Source organism: Eptesicus fuscus, chromosome 22, assembly GCF_027574615.1.
Source record: "Eptesicus fuscus isolate TK198812 chromosome 22, DD_ASM_mEF_20220401, whole genome shotgun sequence".
NCBI lineage: Eukaryota > Metazoa > Chordata > Mammalia > Chiroptera > Vespertilionidae > Eptesicus > Eptesicus fuscus.
This window is the reverse complement of record NC_072494.1, coordinates 33,112,318-33,136,376: the sequence shown is the minus strand read 5'-3', so window position 1 is coordinate 33,136,376 and position 24,059 is coordinate 33,112,318.

Below are 24,059 nucleotides of genomic sequence, written 5' to 3'. Positions count from 1 at the left end.
ATTTTACAACAACATTTTTGTAACTGAAATAATGCTCTACTTCAGCAAATTGCAATTGCCATTTATTGTGAAATTTATGACATATTCTTTCCAATGTCGCTTTTTCTCTCTTTTATTTATTTACTTATTTTTGGTATTTCCATCATAATACTAGTTTTTGCACCTGCCTGCAATACTGCCTCAGTAGACTGTGAAATTCATTTTGAATTTTAAAATTTGTTCATCCTTACTTTTTAAACTAGACAGATAATTTGTGTTACAGCTAAAATATATTTATTTAATTGTTAATTATGATTTATATAAGTATCACTGTGACTTGTGCTGTCTGCTTAAAATATTCAAATAAACACATGTTGCATTGTGTATAGGAAAAAGAAAAGAAAAAAGGGGGAACATCTCTAATACTCTCAACAATAAAGATTTAAAAAGAAACACAAACCAGCAAACCAAAAAAAAACCTATGCAAACTGAACCACTATGTGGGCATGAACTAGATCAGTGAGGTGTTCACACGTATCAGGTACAATGCATGCACTGGACATGCGCACCATAATATAATATCTTTTGTAAGAAACAGTGAAAATGAAATGTAGTCCTAGCTAAATGATCAGGTTGTTGGAAGGATTTTTTACATTGCTTCATTTTTAATATAAATTATTACAATTAAGTAAAATAAAAAATATAGTACCTCAGTAGCACTAGCCACATTTCCAGTGCTCAGTGGCCACATGTGGCTAGTGGCTCTCACACTGGACAGTGCAGCCTCCGATTGTGTAGTAACTAGACCGTGTAGACCAGGGGTCCTCAAACTTTTTAAACAGGGGGGCAGTTCACTGTCCCTCAGACCGTTGGAGGGCCGGACTATAGTTTAAAAAAAAACTATGAACAAATTCCTATGCACACTGCACATATCTTATTTTGAAGTAAAAAAACAAAACGGCAAAAACACCCACATGTGGCCCGTGGGCCGTAGTTTGAGGACGCCTGGTGTAGACTCCTAGCTAACTCCAAAAGCCCTCTGTAAGGGATTTTTATTCCATTTCCCTACATGAATGTTTTAAAAAGCACATTATCAGATATTTTAAAAATATGCTCATGCTATAATTCATTGTGACTCATCTAAATAAGGATAGAATAAAATAACAATATAAATTAAGAATAAAAAAAGTTCAACTTTCAGAAATCTAGATTTCACAAATTCTACATTTTCTTTATTACATATTATTGTAAATAGATATTGCATGCAAACCATTTAACACACGATGTCTGGAGTATAATAAGCCACACAATTGTTTGTTTCCCCCTCTGTCATTTAATTGCTGATAATTATGAGCTAAAAGAGTTTGGTGCTATAGTCCATTTGCTGCTGCTGCTGCTGGGAGGGGGGGGGGGGGGGGGGGGGACACAGCCAAGGGTGATGGTTGAGATCTGAGGCTGGACTTCTAAGGCAGCAGTTGTGCCCACTGCCATCCCTCCCCCCAACCCCTGACCCCTGACCCCATCCCTGACTGCCATGGGATGGAGCTTGCTCACCACATGAGGTCATTATCTCAAGCTAGCGTCTTCTTGCTAGCCCCAACCTCCCCACTAACCACAAGTACAGGGAAAGCTGGTGAGGACCTTACGAAAGGGCGAGATTGGAGGAAACAAATGACTATGCCTTCATTTAGCAATTGTTTTGAATGTGATCTACATTTTTCAGGTGCGGAAATGGAAGCTCAGAGAACTCAAAAGTCATATATAAGCGTGGCCTGCAGAGGCCCTGCTCTGACTAGAGTGAAAACTGATCCCAAAGACGTCAGAACCCGAGTCCGTACTGCTGGGGGAAAGAAGCCTTCAGCTTGACAAGTGATTGGGCTGGGCGTTGCCACCAGCCTGCACCTTGTCAAAGCAAACGTCTGTATGATTCGGTACTTTCTTCTGAAGAAGCTGTCTGTTGGGCGCCGCATATAAGCAACAGCGGGAAAAAGCAACTTAAACAGCAGCGTGATTCATGTTGACCAGCTGGAGAAGTCTGTATAAAAGTGCCCTTTTAAATGTTGATGAATGCTTCCTCAGGTCTATGATTTAATTGTGGTGTCATTAATATTAATTAATGTTCCTTCTGGCAATAGCTAAGCTGCAAATTCAATTGCTTCTTAAGACCTCTCCTAGGCAAAGACAATAAAACAATGCCGCTGGTTCCAAGGAGTAAGGCTAGCCTTCCTGTTGCATGGGCAGAGGGACATGCCCCTAATTTTCCTCGTATTATAAAGATTTCAAAAGGAGCAGTACTAGCTCACGGCCCATGGGACACCCTTTACAGCTGGTACTGTCTCTGCCATGAGAATCCAGGTGCTCCTCTGCGGCTGTCTTCCTGGGGCACTCCAGGAACAGAGGCGGGCCGAAGTGTGAGTTATGCACGAAGTGACTTCGAGTTGCCTGGGTGTCCTTAATGACGTCACAAGGCGGAGGAAAACTTGTTCTTTAACAGAGCTTTGTTCTTACGCAAAGCACTTTTAACCAGTAATACTAGAAATAGAAAAGTGGGTGTAAATGGGAAGCCAGCTCAGTGGACTGAGGGGCTGTAGAGATTTGCGGGATGAGTAAGAGATGACAGGGATGTTACATCTTCATGGCTCAGAAGTAGGAAAGTGAAGAATGAGATATGTTTTCATGGTAGAGGATCAGGGACCGTGTGTAGAAATCTATTTGAAGATGGATGGTTGGGGCCAGTGAACATTTAAAAAATGAATGGTTGCCCTAACCGGTTTGGCTCAATGGATAGAGCGTTGGCCTGCGAACTGAAGGGTCCCAGGTTCGATTCCGGTCAAGGGCATGTACCTTGGTTGTGGGCACATGCCCAATAGGGGGTGTGCAGGAGGCAGCTGATTGTTGTTTCTCTCTCATCAGTGTTTCTAACTCTCTATCCCTCTCCCTTCCTCTCTGTAAAAAAATCAATAAAATATATTTTTAAAAAAATTAATGGTCATCTTACCTCCCTTGTTTGGGACCTGTGCTATCACTTACTGAACCCCATTCATATTGGCACAATGCCAAGAGTTTGTTCCACAACAGGCTGATAAAGGTCTGAAAGAGGCGAAAGATTTATAGGAGCTGGTGTTGCCATCTTACGACCTGATGTGATTTATAAAACCAATGCCAGGCCATCTATTCTTCCAGCCACTCAAGTTCGTTCATCTAGTCAACTAGCATGTGTTTCTATGGGTCAGGCACGGCAGGCACTATGCAGGTCCTGGGAATGGAATGGTTCATAGCCCAAGGAGCTTTAGTCTTATTGGAGAGATGATAAGAAAACAGGCAGCAACATCAGAATGAGTATGCAATGGTAGGAGTGGAATTGCTGGGTTGTATGATGATTCTGTGTTCGGCTTTTTGAGGACCTGCCCAACTATTTTCCACAATGACCGCACCATTTTACACCCCACCAACAATGTACAAGGGTAGAACCAAAAGACTTTCAAGGCAGAAGGGACCCCGGAGTGCACTTAGCGCCCTTACGTTACAGCTGGGAGACCTCAGTAGTTTAAAAGCTCATTACCATTTTTTATCATTGCCTATATGCCAGCCATTGTATATACATTATTCCACTTGGTCCTCTCCTAAACCCTATAACGAGTTTATCATCTCAGTTTACAGGTCAAGAAACTGATGCGCAGAGAGGCTAATTAACATGCTGAGCATCTCCCAAAAGGTAAGTGTTAGAGCTGAGCTTTGAACCCAAGCCTGTTTCTAGTCTCTGGATTTACTTGTGTGTGTGTGTGTGTGTGTGTGTGTGTGTGTGTTAATATTACCTGGGTACAGTTTTTAAAATGCGGCTTCATTGTCAATGAACAATGAAACAGGCAGGAAACAAAACACGTTGTTGCTATTGTTGGGTAAATATAGCAACGTGCTGGGTTTTTTCTCTCCTGAATCTTCTCCAATGTATTTGTCTGTATAGCGACTGTAATCGGATCCTTAATAAACATTCTGCTCATGTGGATGCTGTTAGCAGTTGGAGAACTCGTCTGATTTTTCACGTCTGTCTTTCTGTCCTTCTTGGCTGCGCTTATCACCCATCTCTTGTGGGGCTTTCTTTGTTATTGATCGCATTTCCATATGCAGTGCCTGCAGCCTTTCTTTCCAAGCCCCTCTTTCCTGTCTAAGACCGTAGGTTCACACACCATTGTTAAACACAGGCGGGCTCTGTCTGTAGCCAATGATAACATTTCCTCCAAGAAATTTCCTTCTGCTTCTCTGCTTTAGAGGTGTTTGATTTCATTCATTGGTTCTGTTTAATATCCTCATTACACAATGTGGCTTCCTCTTTTTCTTTAGCCCTCTAAGCAATTTAGTTGGCCATTTTGGGGGGTCATGTTACCTTTTTTTTTTTTTTTCCACATAGGATTTCAAATGCTGTTTTTGGTGATACGGAGAATTCTTCTAGCATGTTCCCCAATCTGCTCTGTTGACAAGCAGAATGAAAGCACACTACAGAGAAGAAATAACTCTTGCTACTATTCCCCAATGCCTTATTCAAGGGGCTCTCTTTATTAATTTTCTCCTCTCTAGTCGCTTCCTAGATTTTCAGAGAGTTCCACTGCCTCTGGTTCAGCTGGCTGCCCCAGGCATCCTGCTGGTTGTTCTGCCTTCATAAAAATAGTAATTCACATTTGTGTACAGCTTTATGGTTTATAAAGCTCAGCGGAACACGTTGTGTGACTTGGGCCTGACTTAAATGCAGTAAGTAAGCAAGCACAGTAATCCCTAATTTACAGATGAGAAACTAGGATGTCAGGAGGTTAAGAAAATTTCCCAAAGCCACACTAATTAAATGGCAGAAGCAGAATGCAGGCATTATATTTTTCTTATATTTTATCGGCACTCAAGTACAGTCCAATTCTTTCTGGCTTCTAGTAATCAGATTGTGAATTTTCAAAGTAATTACCAAGAAGCTAATGGAAAACAAAGAGAAGCCTGGCCAGTGTGGTTCAGTGGTTTAGTGTTGATCTATGAACCAGGAGGTCACGGTTTGATTCCTAGTAAGGGCACATGACCGGGTTGTGGGCTCAATCGGCATTTAGGGAGGATTCTGTTTCTAAGCACATTCTTGTTGTTGTCAGAATTCAGTTCCTTGTGGGTGTAGGACTGAGATCTCTGTTTCTTTGCTGGTCATCAGTCTAGGCTGCTCTTGGCCCATCTAGACCACCCACATTTCTTGACAGGTGGCCCCCTTCATCTTTAATCCAGCAATGGTGCCTCAAATCCCTCTACTTCAGAGCATTGACTTCCTCTTCTGCCACCAGCTACAGGAAACTCTCTGCTTTCAAAGGGCTTGATTGGTTAGGTCTGGCTCATCTGGATAATCTTCCTATCTTAAGGCCAATTGTGCCATTTACCATAACCTAATGACAGGACTAAAATCTATCCTCTTCACAGTTCTAAGGATTTTGCAGAACCTGTAGACCAGGAGGATAAAAAACTTAGAATCCTGCCTTCTGGAGAAAATACTGTTTTTCAGGCATACAGGACCGGTTTCTCCCCACCACCTAAATAACACCAGAGTCCGTGGTGAGGCCTGTGAGGGATCCCTAAAACCTCTCCAGCACTGATCATTGATTTCCTCTCTGAGTGTGGCCTCAGGCAGCCATACTAGACTTCTGAGTGCTCTCAGATGTCTGATAGACCTTGCCTGAGTTTAGTCCCAAGAATTCCTAAATATCTTCACCACGCCACTAAAGGTCCTTTGGCTCCCAAATCCTCAACATCCCATTCTCATTCCTGACCCATCTCTAAGTGCCGGGACGGCTTGCCTCAGCTTCACTCACTGACTGATAACAGTGGCCTCTGCCCTGTGGTGAACCTGACCTTCCTCCCTGAAGGGCTAGCTGGTATCAGGCCTGGTCCTTCCACTCCCCATTTAACATCCAATGATGAATTACACCTGGGCTCAGCTCTGGACACTGCTTTTGCCTCCTCTCCGCTACCTGGTCAGATAAACATTAATGAATGTCTCCTTCCCAACATCCCACCTCCCACTTGGCACCTTCCAGTCATTTCTCATTTCTGATCTGATGACCACACTGAATTGCAAGCTCATTTGTTGAGCTGGTGACAGACCTCCCAGGACCCAATCAATACCACAGTCTGGAGCTTCAGACTAGGATTCTCTCAAAGTAATTTGATTCCCTTTTTGTCCCAAGAAAGGGGTATTTTAGAAGTACAGCTTTAAAGTGTTATAATATTACAACATTTTCCCAGGTGCCTCACTCTGTATAAGATAATGGCATTCCTACAAGAGAAGGATTTTACCAATGAAGACACATGTTACCAGTGGAGACAGGGAGGCTCAGAAAGTTCAAACAATTGGCCTAAAGGCGCGGAACTACTAAGCGACAGAAACACCTCGGATTGAGCGTCTTCCACCCCTGTGATTGCGGGTTCCTAAGGAAAGGATAAAACACACGCTGCCCTCCCAGAGCGCCGTGAGCCCTGGGAGCATGGCGGCTCCTGGCTGCTTGCATCCCATCTGCCTCCTCAGGCTTTGATTGAGGAAACATTCCGCAGCGTCGGTGCTGTCACTTCTGCTCCCAGTTCCATCTGCTGCAGCTCTCAGATCCCAACACCATGCGATGCCGCGAACGGTTTCACAACCACCAGAACAACAAGCAACTCCTAGCACAGTCGCCGCAAAGTGCCAGATGGATAAATCATGTGCAGAGCGTGCGGTGCGGACAGCAGCGGGGGGTCTGCCTCCTGCATGGGTGGCTGCGCGGGAGGGCGGGGGGCGGGCGGCGGGTAGTTCTGAGCAGCAGAGATGGTGTGTTTGGGGCAGGTCTAGGCGGCAGGCAAACCCTGTGGCCAGGCACCCCTGACTCCGGGCAGACAGGGGACGTGGTGAGAGTGGATTCCTTTGCTCTGACCCTGGCTGGCTCAGCACTGCCATTTCAGCGTTGCTCACCAAGGCCGTGCTGGCAAGGCAGGCCCGGAACCTGCCAAGAGCATTGTCTCGCAAGGGAACTTTCTCAGCTCAGATCCTGTGCCTCGGGCTGAGCGGGGCTGGCCATGCTCTGTACTCACGCTCTGTATCCACCCTCCATACTGCTCTGTACTCACTGCTCTGTATCCACCCTCTGTACCGCACCCCCAGGACCTCGGCTGATTAGACAGGAACGGGACTCTGGTTCAAGGACAGACAAGCTATAGGCTGACCAGCCTCCATGAGGTGGCCTGGCAGGAGGCGGTTCTTCCCTCTCAGATGTGGTCAATCAGGTTCTCACTCTTTTTAAAAATATACATATATTTTTATTGATTTCAGAGAAGAAGGGAGAGGGAGAGAGAGATAAAAACATCAATGATGAGAGAGAATCATTGATCCACTACCTCCTGCATGCCCCACTGGGCACTGCGGGTATGCGCCCTGACCGGGAATTGAACAGTGATCTCCTGGTTCATAGGTTGACACTCAACCACTGAGCCACGCGGGCTGGGCCAGATTCTTACTCTTGAAAATATGAACTGGAAATTATTGAGAAGGCCAGCCAGGTGACAGAAAGAGAAACAGTGGACACAAAAAAGGGGGCAAACAGCAAGAGTGACAGAGCCCATTCGTGGTGGAACTGGGAACTCCTGAGACAGAGTGGCCGTCAAATGAATCCAACGCTCAGAGTTTGCTCAGAGTTGCCGGGGGTCCCGAAGGTCCTCCTGATGACTCCCTCTGATTGGACTGTTTCTGCTGGGGTGTTTCAGAGAGATTCTAGTTGCAGTCATTATATTAGGAGAGTTTGGGATGCAATAGAAAACCCAACTTAAAGTGGTTGAAATAAGAAAAACAACCCATTTCATTTAATAAAACACCCGAGGCAGCTCCCCCCCCCCAGGTTGATGAATTTAATGGCTCAGTAACCCCATGGGTTTCCTGACTTCCTCCCCTGTCACCCTCGATATGCCGCTTGTCCTTTTAGCCCCGTTTCTTTCATTGTCCAGACAACTGGTGCAATTCCAGGAAACTACATCAGAGACAAAGAAGGGAAAATTCTTTTCCTGTGTCCCTTTTAAAGAGGGAGGCACAGTCTCCATCAACTCCCCAGATCTCATTGGTCAGAATCACACCTGATGCCCATTCCTAAATCAATCACTGGGGCCCACCCCCATGCACAGCCTGGCTCTATACTTGACCCCAGTCCGTGACAGCTTCCTGTTGGCCAGGGAGAAGCTCACAGTGGTACCTGTTCCCCGTATTACCCCAGACCTGACAGCTAAGTTCTATTTCATGAGATGACCTGGTTGCATTTGTTTCTTTAACTCCAAGAGGCAGCTACCATCCAGATCGTCCTTAGCAGGTGAAGGGACTGGCCCGTAGCAGGTACACGCGGAGGGAGTGTTTGAGAGTCAAGTGGGTAAGGAAACGCAGTATTCCATGGGGCCCTAAAAGCCTCCTTTACTTTCCAGTATTTCATGGGGTCCCACACCCACAGGCACCCACACTTAACAGAGGCTGAGAATGGCCCTATCACACTGCTGCTAACCACTGGGCTCTCGCCTTCTTGGGCCGCTTAAGGAGGGTGGCCGTCCGCCTTTTGGACGCAGGCCCGCCTCTGGCCCCCAGAGAGGCTGTTCTGTTGCGGTAGCTCTCAGAACGTCAGTGTGCTGCCCAGAACCAGCGGGAGGGCTCCTAGAGCAAAGCTGGCCGGGCTCCACTCCCAGAGGGGCTGACTCAGAAGGTCTGGGGCGAGTGGATCATGTGCGTTTCCCAGGTGATGTTCCTCCGTCCCCGACAAGACTGAGACTCACTGATCTGGGGCAACTGGAAGGGAAGCACTGGAGGCCATAGTTTCTCCTGCAATAAGGAGGACTTGCTTCCTGGTTGCTATTACTACCTCTCTAGGTAGCAGTGGCTGGATGGCCAAACTTGAAGAAAAAGAGAGGAAGGTTGGAGGGTGGAATCCGGCCTCCTGTGGAGAGAGAGAGAAAGCAGAAGGGACTTATTCCCGGGGAGGGGGCAGGGTTTAGCGAGGCAGAGGGGCGCAGAGCCTCAGGCCTTTGCTGCCCCTGTGCTCTCTCACCTGTAAAATGAGCAGGTACCAGCCCGTCCCCGGCCACGGGTTGCTGCGGGGATAGGAGGAGAGATGGGGTGAGAGCCTGTGAAATGCACAGCCTTGGGATTGGCAGTCTAACTGATCACTGTGAGGGCACTAAGTCCGGGCTGTGCAAAGGCCCCTTTGGGGGTTCTGCACAGGGAGTGTCCGGGTTCCCTGTGCTTGCTATCTTCTCCAAGCAGGCGCCCACTCTCCGGAAGCTCCGCTCCTCCATCCTGCGCCCCGCGTGTGGGTCGTTTTGGAGGACAGCGTTTTGTTCCACCGTCCACTCTGGATCGCGGAACCCGAGGTGTAAGTCGGAGAGGAAGCCCGTGATCCCCGCCCTCAAGCCCGCTCCGCGGTGGCCAGGCCCCCAGACCCTTTGCAGGCCGCTTGGCACAATGGCCCCGGGGGAGCCCCCTCGCCCCTCCGGCGCGTCTTCCCGGGACCCTGGGGGCCCCCCGCCGACTCGTCCCAACATGATTCAGCACCCCGCGTCAGCCTTGGCCCCGGCCCCTGGCACCGGCCTCCGGGTTTGGCTGCCTCGGCCCCGTCTGAACCCTGCGGGCCGCGGGCCAGAGCCGCGCGCCAGGCCCCGCTCCGAAGCCTCTGGGTCCGCACCGGCTCCTCGGCCCGGCCCTCGCGCCCGTCTTCAGCGCTGGCGAAGCGCGGGCTTTGCTGAAGGCTTTGCAGACGCGTGTGCGCCCGGGCCCCCCGCGCCCCGAGCTGCCCCCGCTGGAACTGCCTGCGCCCCACGTGGGTGCGCACAGGGAGCTCCCCGGCCACACGGTGCCTGGCGCCGCCAGGGGTGCGCCCTGACCGCCGCTGAGTGCCGCTCCGCGCCGGGCGGGTGCGAGCAGGGGCTGCAGGGAGGAGCCGCTCAGAGCCGCCGGGAAGTCCCCGTGCAGAGGTTTTGGGTCGGGGCGCGCCCCTCAGGGCTCCAGCCGGGCGGGTTCCAGATGCGGCTGCCAGCGGGTTCTGGGCGGGGGCCTCTGGATGAGACACGGAGGCCTTGGGTCGGGGATGGGGTCTTGGTCCCACCGGTGACCAGCTGTCCAGCCCTGGGAAGTCCACTCCAGCTGTGAGTGTGGATGTCCCATGCCGCTTACAGATACTGTTCTCATCTTCCCAGCGATTCGCTGGGTGCGTGTGATCCACACTCTGCAGATGAAGGGAGGTCTCGTCCCCGCAGCGGGACCTGCTAAGGGGACACCGCGTGGAAGGGGGGCCCTCTGACTTGAAACTGTCTCTGACTCCAAGACTGTGCTGCCTCGGTGAGAGTGTAAGTGGACAGACAGGATTTAAAAAATGTAAAACCCTGACAGATGCCGTTCTCTTCTGACCAGCCCTCAGGTCAGTCCAGGTGAGAGCATGGCCATCCTTCCCCCCTATCTCCATGGCAACGCTGTGTTCGGACAGTTGAGGTTCCAGAGGAAGGGGCTCAGGATTGGGCCCTTCTGGCCTCCCTCCCCCAGAACCAGCAGGGACTTTCATTCTTCCGGTGCATAGGGATCAATGGCCTTGAGAAGCAGAATGGGTTTCCCTGTTGTGGAGTTTTCCCTCTCCCACCAGTTGGGCTAAAGGATTTTCTCTCGTGCCCAGAGCGGGAGAAGCCGCCTGGGAGGGCCACGCAGTAACTCTGGACCACCGGAGCGGGTCTCAGGACCCTTGGGAGGCTGGCAGTGTCTCGAGGTCCTCATCTGTGGTCTGACACTCACTCCGCAGGTAAAATCGGTGGAATACGAGAGAGAGAAGAGAGAGGCTTGGGTGTCAGAGAACTTGGGGTGCTAGTCTTTGTGAAATGAAATATGTTCATACTGCGACTACTACTTGTCTTGCCTGACCCCACAAGCGTTGTGCCAAGGCTCAGAATGGATAATGGCTACACGGGGCTTGGGGAAGTATGGCATGCCCTAGAAATGCAAGGTGGTGCTATGCATACAGACCACTGGGAGGAACAGGGATATACAGATGAATGCCAGCGTGGGACCCGTCAGGGGAAATAAAATGACTATACAAATAGTTAAAGTACAAGACACAGTGCATGCAGGTGCTCCACAAATATATCCCCTCCGGTGCCAATTATACTCTTTGGAATATAACGAAGAACCTGGATAAAGCTATCTCTCTGGGCAGCCTCTAACATTCCTACGCCTACTGCAGGCGCTCCTTCTCTTCATAATAGCTCTAGCCTAATTGTCTCCCCTCTCCAGTGTATCCCCTTCTTTCCATTAACGTGCATCTGCAGCAGGAATTTTCCCCCCTGGGGTGGCAGCGGTGTATTCGTTTCCTAGTACTGCTGTAACAAATGACCACAAACGTGTGTGTGTGTGTGTGTTATGTGCTGTTGAGTCAGTTCCGACTCCTGGAGACCTCATGAATGAGTGACCTCCCCAATGTCCTGTCAGCAGGCCTGCACAGCTCCTGTGGACTCCTGCCTATGGCTTCTTTTGTGGAGTCGATCATCTCATAGCTGGTCTTCTGCTTTTCCTACGGCCTTCTGTTGTTCTCAGCATTCCTGTCTTTTTCAAAGAAGGCAGACATTCTCATGACGTGCCTGAAATAGGACACATCGGTTTTGTCATCTTTGCCTCCGGTGATGTTTCAGGCTTAATTTGCTCCAGGACCCACTTGTTGGTCTTTCCAGTGGTCCAGGGAATCCGGAGAGCACTCCTTCAGCACTGTTTTTCAAATGAATCAATCCCCTCGCCCCATCAGTCTTCTTCACAGTTCAACTTTTACATCTGTACATAGTAATTTTTGGAATACCACAAACTTAGTGTTTTAATATAACACCAATTTATTATCTTACAATTCTGGAGGCCAGGAGTCCAAAATGTGTCTCTTTGGCCTAATATCAAGGAATCAGCAGAATTGTATTCCTCCTGGAGGCTCCAGGGGTGAATGTGTCCTTCTACCTTTAAGAGGACATCTGCATTCCTTGGCTTGTGGCCCCTTCCATTTTCAAAGCTATCAGAGTTCTGCTGATTATTTCTCATACTGCATCATTCCAATCTGCTTCCATGGACACATCTCCTTCTCCGATTCTGACCCTTGTGCCTTCCACTTATAGGGATCTTTCTGGTTACATTGGGCCCACATGGATAATCCAGGATAATTTCTTCATTTTAGCCCTTTGCACTCGCTTGCTTTTTTCTCGATTCCTTTATTCTAATGCTAACCATGTCGAGTCACACTCGACATCCGAGTGCAAAAAGTTAGAATTCTTAACTGATCACATCTGTAAAGTTCCTCTTGCCAGGTAAGGTGACATATATATAGGTTCCAGGACATAGGAACCTAAACAGATCTGGAGGGTGGGCGGGGGGGGGGGGGGTCACTTAAGGAAAATAAAATCTAGAGCCTCAATCAAAAATAAATTTTTAAGGAGAAATATATAAGTCCAACTCTCCCTCTCCTTCAGTTAAGAAGTAACATTGCAACTTTTTCTAGAAATGTAACAAATTCTGCAAAGACCCTCTGAGTTTCTTACTATATCCATTCAACACCAAACTCCCTCCTCTCAGGGAAAAGGAAGCAACGGGTAACAACAGAATCACATAAAAGGAAGGGAGAAGGCTCAGTATGTTGGCAGGTTGCAATATGTGCTTCAGTGGGAACTCGCCTGTAGCCCTTTGAAATGATTAGCTGCTAACCATTGTTCACAGTTCTTCAGCTGCGCTGCTCTACAATCCTTTGGCGCTATAGACTTCAAAACATTCTTAAAGCATTAGTAGGACCTTGGCTCCTTTTCCACAAGAAATAACCTAAATAAAAAGAAAAACGGTGCTGCTCTGATATGAAGTGGGCATATGGAGCCCCTCGAGCTCTTCTGTTAAATTCTAGGGACATAATTTGAAACCTGTTTTTGTGAGGTTCTTTCTCTGAGTAAAAATAATAAGAATAACGTTAGAAATTAGCATTCAGAGTACAGAAATAGGGAGGATGCCATGTTGTAAGTTATCCTCCTGCTGCAGAAACAAGGATCATAATATTCTCCAAGAACTAGCTTTCCTTCTGAGACTTGATCTCCCCACCTCTGCCCAAATAGCTTAGGCTCGTCTCTGCCACAAATCTGCTTATTGTAATTATAAAAGGGGTAGTGGGCAATATGGTGAAAAGTACCAGAAATCGGAGCCTAGATGGATTAGCTCTGACTCATTCGTTCGTTCATTCATGCATCATTCATCATATATTTATGGAGTCCTCATGTGGGCCCAGGACCGGTTTAGATGCTGAGGACATAATATTAACCAGGACCCCGAATGCCCTTTCACAGTCTGGGGGAAGCGAGGGCCAGGCAGTGAACGAGCAGGGAGGTTCTGCCCGGACTACCTGGAACTCCGGGTTGGGTAGGGCCCTATGTCAGGGGCACGGGGAGGAGGGCCTGGCAAGCCTTCCAGAGGAAACGGTGTGTGAGCCAAGACCTAAAAGACTGCAGGAGTTACTGGCAGAGGTTGAGACTGGAGCTGGCTGGGATCATGGAGCCAAACGTGCAAAAGCCAAGAGATGGAGAAGAGCCAGCGCGGAGAGGTGGGCGCGCTGGACGGTCCGCAGGGGCAGGGGGTGCTGGCGGGCCGCTGGGCGCATCACGGATCTGACTTTCTCTCCGGGGCTGGGAAGGAAGCCCTGCGGGGTCCTGGGTAGACGTGACACGGCATGACGTGCTCCCGGCCGGCAAACTGTGACCTTGGACAACGTGCTTTCCTTGTTTTCTCCTGAGCGCCTGGCTGACCCCCCAAGTCGTTTCCTGCTGCGACCTTGACACCGCGTGGGCAGTGAGCGCCCGTGGCCCGGCCATGAGTGGGGCTCTGCAAACGGGACCTGCCAGGGCTGCCCAGGCCCCAGCCTCAGGTCCGTGCGATTTCTGAAAATAAGAGGTCGGGGCGACCCTGATCAAAGAGGCGCCACAAGGACGGGGGTGGCCCAGGATTCAAGGAGAGGGGCGCGCGGCCTCCCAGCGGCCCGGGAATCCTTCCCCAAACCCCGGCCAAACCGCAGCTCCTGCTTCTTATCGCGTCTTTGGGGCCTCAGAGGAAGGCCGCCTGGCCCGGGCGGCTGAAATCCGCCCATTGTTCCCTCCGGGGACGCTGCACCGCCGCTCGGAGGAGGCCCACAGCAGCCCCCGCCGCCCCGGCCACCGGAAGCGCGGGCCGGGCTCGGGGCCAGGGGGCCGCCTGGCGTCTGCGCAGGCGCAGGCCGAGCCGGCGGGGGGAAGCCGGGCGCGGCCGGGGATCTGCGTCCCGCTGCTGCCCTCTGGTGGAAGTTGGGCGCCATGGCACGGCTGCTTCCACCCAGCAGCCGGCGGGTACAGGGCGGGAGGGGACTGGCAACCCCAAGCCGGGAGCCCAGCCAAGCGCTGTGTTTTTCCAGGTCCGCGCAGGCCAGGGAAACCCTGCGTGTTTGCTCGATGGGAATGGATTCCTGGAAAACTAGACGGAAGGTACCCTGGACATCGGCATGTACTGTATTGTTTAGGAGTCAACAGACCGTTCAAGTAAATGTCAGGTGATAGCGGTGCCGGGAACCCCCGCCCCCTCCTCCTGGCCTTGGCTGTTCCCTGACCTTGAGCGAGGAAGGCACTGCAGGCCAAACAACTTAGCTGCTCGGGGTAGGGGAGGAGGCGGCGGGGGAGTCAAGACTTTGAAGTAAGAGCTGGCCTGCCCAGCCCACAAATCCCACCCCCAGGGTCTCTAAACGGGGCATCACCCCCCCTTGTGCCCACCCCACAGAGGCAGAATGCCTGCGGACTAGTATCCCTTCCAGAGAGGAGAGCTCTCTGCAAGGCAGGGATGAGGGTGGAAGGGTCGAGGGGGACCCACCCAGTCATAACCGTATCCGAAGGGCAACCCCAACAAGGAAAGATTTAGAGAAAAGAAGAGTGGACCCCACAGTGGAATTCAAAGTATGTGCCCTAGGCGGATTACGGAACCACACCAGGAACTGGTCTCTACGTTCCTCCTCACCAGCTGGGTGTGCCGAGTCCTCCCCAAGTCCTGGCTCTGAGGAGCTTTGGTCTCCTTGGGTTGGGTCCCACCCGGTTCTTATCTCAAGAAGTCAGTTTGGAATGTTTCCTCGCCTCTAATAGGCAGATGAGTCATGAAAGTCGTCATCTGCCTCTTCCCTGCGTAATTCCGCCCTGTTTCTAGGACTGCTGCTGGGGAATGGCTTCCATTATTATTATTATTATTATTATTATTATTATTATTATTATTGATTTCAGAGAGGAAGGGAGAGGGAGAGAGAGACAGAAACACCAGTGATGTTTCATGCTACCCCAGCTCCCACTCCAGCCCACGGATGGGCATCATCTGGTGCCACCAGAGTTGCTTTTCGAGCCTGTGCCTGGGTTTTTGGTGGGAAGAGAGCAACTTCAGGGATGCAGGGATGAACTGGTAAAGGTCTCCCCACTTTTGCAGCAGTCATACCTTCCATTCGGGGGCTATTTCCTTTCTCTGGCCTCTGACCCCTCTCCCTGGCTGCAGATCCTGGGCGTATAACCCCAGCACACGTGCACTGCACAGTTTATGGAAGCGCTTCATGGTGGAGGTTACCATAAGGCTTTCCTGTGGAGGAAGACGTCAGAACATGGGTCCCCACGGTTCACAGTGTGGACTTCGTTTGGTGACACTGATGTTCCATGTTCTTCAAGAAAGGTGCAGACTGGGTGACCTCGTTGGAGAACTGGCACAAAGCCCTCGCCACACAGAGGGCAATCTGAGACCCAGAGAGGGGAAGTGACGGGCCCAGGTAACTCAGCAAGCTGGTGGCCACGCTGGAATTGGATCCCAGATCTCCTGACGCCCAATTCATTCATTTGTTGCACACATCTGTTGAGGACCTACTAATGGTGAGGTGCAATGCTAGGTGCTGGGGACACAGCTGTGAATAAAATGAAGTGTCTGCCGGGAGCTTATATCATCTGGTGTTTTGGGGGAGATTGTGGGTAAGCAAATGAGCACAGGTATCCCACCATACCATGGAGCCAGATGTGCTATGAAGCTCTGGGCGCCGGTTCCTCTGTCCTTGGAGGGAAAGGTGTGAGGGGTTGGGAGGAGATGCTAACTCTCATTAAATAAATATCCCTGATGCCTCGGTGTGTGTTGGGTGCTAGAGGGGATACACACATACAAGAGCAGGTCCCGCCTTCCAAAGCTTGCCACTCAACCTGCTGGACAAGACCTGCTTCTTGGCATGATCTTTGCATGTTTACGTCTGTAATTTCTGTGCTCATTGTTTTCTTCCTCAAGGAGGCTTTAGAAATTCCGATTGGTGAGAGTCTGCTTGTGTCTCCTGCCCCTGGGAAGTGACTCTTTTTCTTGGGGTTCCATCAGGGACTATGTTCTAAAGCCTGGACTGAGCCCCTGCTTTGTGGGCCCTGGGCTGTGAGGTCCAAGCTAGACTCTGACCGAAAGGCCTCCTCCCCACCTGGGTCTGTTGGACCTGCTTGAAGAAGGGAGAGCAGAAGGGGGGCAACCTGGGCTCAGAGCTTTCATCACCTTCCTCCCCGATTCCTTGTGTTGATGGAGGAACTTGTCATTCATTGAGGAATAGTTTACCTACCATCATATGCACGCATCTGAAGTGTACAGTTTGATGAGATGTGACAAGTATATCTAGACGCAAACCATGACTCTACAAAACGACAATTTCTATCACACAGAAATCTCCCTATGCTCCTTTAGAGTCAACCCCCGCCCCCATCCCTACTCCAGGCGACCCTTGGTCCAATTTCTAGCACCATAGATTAATTTCGCCTGTTGTCTACCTTCATATGCATGGAAATATGTAACATGTACTTCTTTTAAACATATCTTGCTCCATTTACTCAGCATATGTCTTTGAGATTGATGCATGCAGTTGTACATGCCAATAGTTCACTCTTCTCTTTATCGTTGAGTAGCATTCATTGTATGCATGCACTACAGTTTGTTCATCCAGTCACCTGTTGATAGACATTTAAGTTGTTTACAGTTTGGGGCTATTACAAATAAAGCTGCTGTGAACATTTGTATATCAGTCTTGAGCATCGACCTATGAATATGAACCAAGAGGTCATGGTTTGATTCCCGGTCAGGGCACATGTCCGGATTGCAGCTTGATCCCCAGTGGGGGCCATGCAGGAGGCAGTGGATCGATGATTCTCTCTCATCTTTGATGTTTCTATCTCTTTCTCGTCCTTTCCTCTCTGAAATATATCTATAATAATAAAAGCGTAATATGCTAATTAGAACAGATGTCCTTCCGGACAAAGCCGTGGCTGCGAGGGCTGAGCCCCTGCATGAATTTCGTGCATCAGGCCTCTGGTGTATATATATACTTTATTTATTATTTTTTTCTTTTTAAATATATTTTATTGATTTTTACAGAGAAGAAGGGAGAGGGATAGAGAGTCAGAAACATCGATCAGCTGCCTTCTGCACACCCACTGGGGATGTGCCCGCAACCAAGGTTCATGCCCTTGACCGGAATCGAACGTGGGACCCTTCAGTCCGCAGGCTGAAGCTCTATCCACTGAGCCAAACCGGTTAGGGCTGGTATATATATACTTTAAAAAAGAATGTAGTCAGAGCTCTGGGGAGTGTGCGATTCAGCGGTCACCCACGCTACAGACGTTGTCTTAGTGGGAAACCACGGAAGAGTTACTCCACTCCCTGAGCCTCATTATCTTGGTAACCAACTGAGGTAGCAGAGAGCTGTCCTTCGAAAACAAAGGCCCAGAGATGGCCAGATAGAGCGGGCGAGAAGGACTGCAGTCGCACCCCTCCTTCCTCCCTGCGTGGGGCCCCAGGAACACAAGGACAGCATCCGTAGGTGGGCCTTGAGGACACACACAGTGTGGCCTTCCTTCCCCCACGCACTCCCACCCCAGCACAAGCTGCAAATAAGGTTGCAGCGGCCAGGGGAAGCAGCGTTCGGAAACGTGAGTGATAAACGTGCCTGGAGTAATTGAATAGCGTTCTGCTGAAAAACGAGCTCTCAGAGCTCATCATCAAGACGATGCTTCACCAGGGGGGCGCTACCTGCCTCCCTGTGCGAACCCCACAGCTTTAACCCTCGGAGGCTCTGCTAGGGGGATGCAGGCTTTGGCTTTCCACAAGGACTCTCCTTGGAAGCGTCCGATGCTGGAGTGAGCTGCCAGGTGGTAGGTAGCGAGCTCCTTGTCCCCGGCAGTGTTCAGCAGGGATGGAGGGGAGGGCGCATCCCGTGATTACTCAAGGGGCCTGTCAGCTCTCAGATTCTGATTCTAACATTCTGATTCTTCAGACTCAGCCATCAGGTATCTCTCGAGAGCGTTCTGTATCCTCAGCTCTGGGCTCAGTGCTTTGGGACAAAAACACACATACATGACAAAAAGGCAGCAAACTGCAGTTTAGATGGCACTTCGTATGCACCGAACAGTATTCTACGTGCTTTCAGGGATGTGTTGACGGGATCTGCCCGGCTGGTGTGGCTCAGGGGTTGAGTGTCAACCTATGAACCAGGAGGTCATGGCTCGATTCCCAGCCAGGGCACATGCCCAGGTTGCCCACTCGATCCTCAGTGTGGGGTGTGCAGGAGGCAGCCGATCAATGATTCTCTCTCATCATTGATGTTTCTCTCTCTCCCTCCCTCTCTGAAATCAATAAAAATATACTTTAAAAAATTATGGGAAGTAACTCGATTCTGGCAACAACCATAGGAGGCAAGTACTCTGCTGTCCACATTTACAGGGGAAGAGGCTGAGGCACAGAGAGTCCCAGTAACTTCCTCATGTTCACATGGCTCATAAGGAGAGGAAGGATTCAGACCCAGGTGACGGGAGAAAGAATACAACAGAATATACTCATGTGATTGGGAATTGGTAACACTGTCTCCAATCACATGAATTCTCCATCTGGAAGGCGGAGTCGAAGGTTTGCAAATGGGGGATGATGGACGAGACCCGGAGTTGAACACCTCTCCATCCTTTTTGTCACTCCTTCGCCTCTAAGGCCCAGCCTTGCTGCAGCCGCCCTTGGAGGGGGCTGAGGGTGGATGCTGTCCCCTGGAACAACTGCACTCCCCTCCCCCCACAAACCCACCTCCCCTGCTGCTTTTTGCCTCTTTCTCTGGTTATCGTAATTATTTGGGAATTTACAGAATAATCTGTCACCAAGTCCTCCTGAACAAATCGAATGTCAGGTTTATAAAACAACCTAATAAAGCAGATGGCATTACCCACTGGTAAATCTCTTCCCCGCTTCCTGCCCCCCCTACCCCCGCAACTCCGAGTCTCTGAAAGCTGACAGATTATCCATTTATAGGCAGATTAATCCTGAACAGTATAAACATGGGGAGAAAATTACACTTTCTTGTCTCCATAATTGATAAGAAGGAGGCATTAATCTAGAAAGCCGGAGGAAAGGCCCATCTGTCTGCCCGGGCAGACGTGGGGGTGTCTGAGAAGGAAGGAGACCCGTCCATCTTCCTGTCTGTCTGTCTGTCTGCGTTCTTATCAGAAACGTCTTTCCCAGGAGCTTCCCTTCGTCTCCCTGGCCCTGGGCGCTGGGCACCTGCAACCCGAGACAGCCCCTTCCCTGTCCATGAGGCAGGCGGGGTCAAGGTCCAACATTTCAGCATCCGAGGCCAGCGGCCCAGGCTCTGCCTTCTCTCCAGGGGCTCCCACGATTGAGATGTGATCCCGTGAGTTCCCCGCAGGTGCCCACTGACTTGCCCTGGAGGGGACCCCGAGAGAAATTTGTACAATCAGGTGTTGCTTCCGGGTCCTCCCGACTCGCCACTATTGCTTTAAAACTTTTTGCAAATGTGCACACTCCCCCTCCCTTCCTCCTCTGGAGGCACCTTCCTGAGGAGGCAGCTGGAGGCATTAATTGTCTCCTTGAGGCCTGTCAGAACCGTCAGGAGATGTCACGCTGGCCCAGTCCTCTCAGGAGGAGGCATGGCGGTGGAGGGGGGCTTTCTGAGGAGACTCTGCTTTGGAACAACCATCCCCCTCCCAACTCAGACACAATGGACAACGAACACCCTCCCCTCCTCCCCCCACACACTGCCACCCTCCCCCCATTCCATTTGAGGAATTTAGGGCTGGGCCCCTTCTGTCACTGAGCCTGCAATGGCTGGAGGTGGGGATGAGGGAGCGTGTGGGGGAATAGATTTATCAGAGTGGAGACAGGGTCCAGAGGAAATCCTGGCAGATCCCAGTTTGACCAGAAGGAACCTGTTGGCCAGCTGGACCACGAATGAGAGAAGGAGGAGATAAAAATGGGGATGGGGAGGGAGAGAGGCAGAGAAGACAACCAGAAAACACCAAGGGACCCGGAGAAAGGGAAGATGGAGATGGGATGAAGGAGAAATAGAGAAGTCCAGGGCAAGGGCTAGTCATTCCTGCCTTCAGGATCGTGGACATCCCTTAGGGCTTGGGAATCTCCGTTCCCACGCTGCCTCCCCCGAGGTTGCTGGCCACCAGACAAGTGGGCACGTTCCCAGTGACACCCCCTGACTCTGTGTGGAGATGCATGGGGTCCCCCGAGTCTGAATGAACACTTCACCGCCTCGCCCAGACGGTAGACTGGCTTTGACCAGGCTTCTCCAAAGAGTGGACTGTGGGAGCGAGTGCCGGTTGTGGTCGCCCAGGGCCACCTTTCTATGCAGGGGATTGGCGGACACAGAAGTGCTTCCAAAAAAAGTGTTCCAGTCTTCGCTTTGGACTCCAAGCTCTGCACCAATGGCACCTCTGCTCCTGGCTGGAATTTGAGGATGGCTGAAGCCAGGGTTTCCCAGACTGAGTCCCTGGGGCACTGATGGTGCTTGAGCTGCTCTTTGGGTCCCATGATGAAATACATTTGGAAGATGCTGGGTTAACCAAGTTCAACAATGTCGTTTCCTCTGTTTTACTTTGGAGATTTTTTGCTTTCCTCCTCTTCTCTACTCTGGCTGATAGTTTGTGCTCCTCTTTCTTTGTTTTCTTCTAGCCCTCTATATTTTAACGTATTACGGTGGGTTTGACACAATCCCAGTGAAATTGTACATGCTAACTCATTTGGGTTTCATGATTTCCCTTTTAAAAGATATCATTCAGTTCTGTTTTTTTTTAAATTGACAATTATAATTTTAAAGGAGAAAGAAATAGTGACTCTAACCCTATGGTCCTGAAAGCTTGGAGGTAATGCCATTCCATTTTCATTTACCAATTTTAATAATTGCAACATGAATTGTAAAGTAATGATATGTAAATGATCTAGAGAAGCCATCAGAGCAATTAATTTTAGCCCCTTAACTGTAGTAATTAATGCTGAATATCTAAGGGTTGAAGGGTTAGTTTTAATAAAGATAAGTTTGGGTGATAAAATAAATTTTTGTTCTTATTCTGTTTCTAACAGTCTCAAACTTCTCCAACCAATTAACTTGTTACTGTCTAAAGAGGCACCTTTTGTGCCTTTTTGATAAGGAAAACTGAGTTTCTTTGTATCTTCATAAAGTGACAAACCAGATTCAGTTCCCCACGTGCTGTTAAGAGGAGGGATTTTTTAAAAATATATTTGCAAAGCCCTGTGCTAGACATCCTCAGAGGATTCAGAGAAAGGCATAAATACTGTTTCTGCCCTTAAAAAGATAATACAGAGTGAGATTTTCTTTTTAAGCCACTCTGCCAATCTCTGCCTTTGAATTGAAGGGTTTAAACCATTAGCATTTAATGTAATTATTGATATTGTTGAACTTAGTTGTGTCCTTTTACTATTTGTTTTCTATCCCCCCCCCCCCCCCCCTTTTTTTTTTTGCACCTCTATTCCCCCGTTCCAGCCTTCTTTGGGATTATTTAAATTTAGTTTTTTAATTATCATTTAAATAATATTTATTTAAACAATTATTAACCTTTGAAAGCACCTAGAGAAAAAACTACATAATATAGGAGAAGAGAAGTTTTAATAACTGGAGATTTTTCATCCTCGCAGGCCATCAACAGGCAGAGCAGGGAGCCAAAGGCGTGGCCTCAGGCTCATTGATGTAGCAAGCACCCTCCACATAACCGCTCTGATTCTGTCCCATGTTGGCTGCCCGAGTGCTGGGCTTTTCTTAGACTGAGGTTCCCTAACAGGGAGGGGGTACTGCCGCCTTTCCATCTAGATGTTTCCCTCGACCAGAACTTAGAGAATTTCGTATAAACTTCTGTTGCAACTTCTTTCCCTTTGCATCATAAGAATTTATGTTTCTGTCTCCCCGGATGAAGCTGAGCTCCCCGAGGGCAGGCACGGTCTGATAGTTTTCCCTGCACTGCTCAGTGTCTGGCTCGGTTGTAGGGTGGCAGAAGATAAATACTGGATAAATGTGTGTGGAATCAAATGGAATAATACAAGTGAAAAGGAGCTAAGTGCTTTAAGAGAGGTGTTTGGGGGAGAAAGACAGTATTTATGGTTGGGGATGTGGAGAGTTTTCTTAAGAAGCCACCATCTGAGGGTTTTGAGTGATGGGAAGGGAAGAACACGCAGGTCCAGAGGCAACATCAGGACGAAGGCATAAAAGATGGGAAAGTGCAGGGTGTTTGTTTCTTCTCTGGAGCTTCTTTGCAAGCCCCTTGTGCTTTGGACATAAGGGGTGTTGAGACTAAACTGCATTGAGTGGGATATGGAAGCAACCCAAGTGCCCATAAATACATGAGCGAATAAAAAAACGTGGTAATATATATAATGAATATTACTTGGCCATAAAAAAAGAATGAAATCTTACCATTTGCCACAGCATGGATGGACCTAGAGGGTATTATGCTCAGTGAAATAAGCCAGTCAGAGAAAGACAAATACCATATGATTTCACTTACATGTGGAATCTAATGAACAAAACAAATGAACAAGCAAATGGAAACAGACAGAGAGAGGACTGGAGTTGCCAGAAAGGAGGAGGGTTGAGGGACCGAAACAGGGGAAGGGATTAAGAAGTACACATTGGGCCTGGCCAGAGTGGCTCAATGGTTGCGGGTTGACCTATGAACCAGGAGGTCACAGCTCGATTCCCTCTCAGGGCACATGCCCGGGTTGCGAGCTCGATCCCCAGTGTGGGGTGTGCAGGAGGCAGCTGATTAATGATTCTCTCTCATCATTGATATTTCTATCTCTCTCTCTCCCTGTCCGTTCCTCTCTGAAATCAATAAAAATATATTTTAACAAAAAGAAGTACATACTGGTAATTACAAAATAAGTCATGGGGATGTGAAGTATAGCGTAGGGAATATAGTCAATAATACTGCAGTAACTACCGGATGTATGGTGCTATTGGGTGCTGGAAATATGAGGGAGATGGTACTATGTAAAAGTATATGATTATCTGACCACTATGCTGTACATCTGAAACTAATACAAAATAATATTGAAAGTAAACTGTAATTTAAAAATTAAAACTAAACTTCTAAAATAACCCCTGTCTCCTCCTGCTTCTTGGGAAAAAGGGTCAGGATCTGGGGATGCCCAGTGGTCATAGAAGACTTTATTTATTATTATTATTATTATTCTCACCCAACATCTTCATTGATTTTGAGAGAGAGAGAGAGAGATCAATGTGAGAGAGAAACATCGATCGGCTGCCTCCCGCAGGAGGCCTGACCGGGGATGGAACCCACCACCTTTTTGATGTGTGAAAAGACATTCCAAGCAACTGAGCCACCTGGCATCTGGCCAGGTCGGTCACAGAAGACTTTAGATCTGAAAGGAAAAGATCTTTCTTTGTTCCCAACACGCCCACAGTGTTCCACACACTGCATCAATCAGTCGAGGTCCTTGTAGAAATAAATGCACGCCCAGACAACGGGACTGAGGGGAATGGGAGGGAGGAGCTGATCACAGAGGTGTTAAACGGTGTTCTGGTGTCTTGGGGCCAACAAAGTCCCATCCCGAGGTCTGAAGGACAAGGGATGACATGCCTTGTGTGTGGGGCTAACAGGAGCACTGGCAACTCTGGGTGTGTACACGCATGTGTCCATGTGTGTGTACATGCAGGAGGGAGACAAGCCCTCCATCCTCTTTCTCC